The sequence below is a fragment of the Anopheles merus genome, unplaced genomic scaffold (assembly GCF_017562075.2).
Source record: "Anopheles merus strain MAF unplaced genomic scaffold, AmerM5.1 LNR4000055, whole genome shotgun sequence".
NCBI classification, from domain to species: Eukaryota; Metazoa; Arthropoda; class Insecta; order Diptera; family Culicidae; genus Anopheles; species Anopheles merus.
The window spans coordinates 57,501-60,000 of record NW_024427635.1 but is presented as its reverse complement, the minus strand read 5'-3'; positions in this window follow the sequence as shown (position 1 = coordinate 60,000).

The following is a 2,500-nucleotide window of genomic DNA, read 5'->3' as shown; positions in this document are numbered from 1 at the left end:
GGAACTTCCCGCACATATCAAGACTTATAGGTGAGAACGGCCAATCACCTATTTCTCTTAGTAAAACTCACAACTCATTCCTTGGGTTTGGAAGTGTCCATGTCGGTGCCGAGTACAAGTTACCGCGTTCAAAGTTTGGTAAGCAGCGCACTCGACCTCCAACATAACACTTCACGTCTTGATATGCTCTCTACAAAAGCGTGTGCCTATGTAGGTACAAATTAATGTACGTCCCAGATAGTGACGATCTCTGGGAGGAAGAACCTTAAGGAACTCCCCGCACATATCAAGAATTATAGGTAACGCTGCCAATTACCTGTTGCTCTTAGTAAAACTCACAACTCATTCCTTGGGTTTGGAAGTGTCCATGTCGGTGCCGAGTACAAGTTACCGCGTTCAAAGTTTGGTAAGCAGCGCACTCAACCTCCAACATAACCCTTCACGTCTTGATATGCTCTCTACAAAAGCGTGTGCCTATGTAGGTACAAATTAATGTACGTCCCAGATAGTGACGATCTCTGGGAGGAAGAACCTTAAGGAACTCCCCGCACATATCAAGAATTATAGGTAACGCTGCCAATTACCTGTTGCTCTTAGTAAAACTCACAACTCATTCCTTGGGTTTGGAAGTGTCCATGTCGGTGCCGAGTACAAGTTACCGCGTTCAAAGTTTGGTAAGCAGCGCACTCAACCTCCAACATAACCCTTCACGTCTTGATATGCTCTCTACAAAAGCGTGCGCTAATGCAGGTACAAATTAATGTACGTCCCAGATAGTGACGATCTCTGGGAGGAAGAACCTTAAGGAACTCCCCGCACATATCAAGACAAATAGGTAAGAACGGCCAATCACCTGTCTCTCTGCGAGACGTGTATAAAACACTGAATATAACTCACAACTAACCCGTAAGTAGGGAAGTGTCCATGTCGGCGCCGAGTGCAAGTTACCGCGTTCAAAGTTTGGTAAGCAGCGCACTCGACCTCCAACATAACCCTTCACGTCTTGATATGCTCTCTACAAAAGCGTGCGCTATGTAGGTACAAATTAATGTACGTCCCAGATAGTGACGATCTCTGGGAGGAAGAACCTTAAGGAACTCCCCGCACATATCAAGAATTATAGGTAACGCTGCCAATTACCTGTTTCTCTTAGTAAAACTCACAACTCATTCCTTGGGTTTGGAAGTGTCCATGTCGGTGCCGAGTACAAGTTACCGCGTTCAAAGTTTGGTAAGCAGCGCACTCGACCTCCAACATAACCCTTCACGTCTTGATATGCTCTCTACAAAAGCGTGCGCTAATGCAGGTACAAATTAATGTACGTCCCAGATAGTGACGATCTCTGGGAGGAAGAACCTTAAGGAACTCCCCGCACATATCAAGAATTATAGGTAACGCTGCCAATTACCTGTTTCTCTTAGTAAAACTCACAACTCATTCCTTGGGTTTGGAAGTGTCCATGTCGGTGCCGAGTACAAGTTACCGCGTTCAAAGTTTGGTAAGCAGCGCACTCGACCTCCAACATAACCCTTCACGTCTTGATATGCTCTCTACAAAAGCGTGCGCTAATGCAGGTACAAATTAATGTACGTCCCAGATAGTGACGATCTCTGGGAGGAAGAACCTTAAGGAACTCCCCGCACATATCAAGAATTATAGGTAACGCTGCCAATTACCTGTTTCTCTTAGTAAAACTCACAACTCATTCCTTGGGTTTGGAAGTGTCCATGTCGGTGCCGAGTACAAGTTACCGCGTTCAAAGTTTGGTAAGCAGCGCACTCGACCTCCAACATAACCCTTCACGTCTTGATATGCTCTCTACAAAAGCGTGCGCTAATGCAGGTACAAATTAATGTACGTCCCAGATAGTGACGATCTCTGGGAGGAAGAACCTTAAGGAACTCCCCGCACATATCAAGACTTATAGGTGAGAACGGCCAATCACCTATTTCTCTTAGTAAAACTCACAACTCATTCCTTGGGTTTGGAAGTGTCCATGTCGGTGCCGAGTACAAGTTACCGCGTTCAAAGTTTGGTAAGCAGCGCACTCGACCTCCAACATAACCCTTCACGTCTTGATATGCTCTCTACAAAAGCGTGCGCTAATGCAGGTACAAATTAATGTACGTCCCAGATAGTGACGATCTCTGGGAGGAAGAACCTTAAGGAACTCCCCGCACATATCAAGAATTATAGGTAACGCTGCCAATTACCTGTTTCTCTTAGTAAAACTCACAACTCATTCCTTGGGTTTGGAAGTGTCCATGTCGGTGCCGAGTACAAGTTACCGCGTTCAAAGTTTGGTAAGCAGCGCACTCGACCTCCAACATAACCCTTCACGTCTTGATATGCTCTCTACAAAAGCGTGCGCTAATGCAGGTACAAATTAATGTACGTCCCAGATAGTGACGATCTCTGGGAGGAAGAACCTTAAGGAACTCCCCGCACATATCAAGACAAATAGTTAAGAACGGCCAATCACCTGTCTCTCTGCGAGACG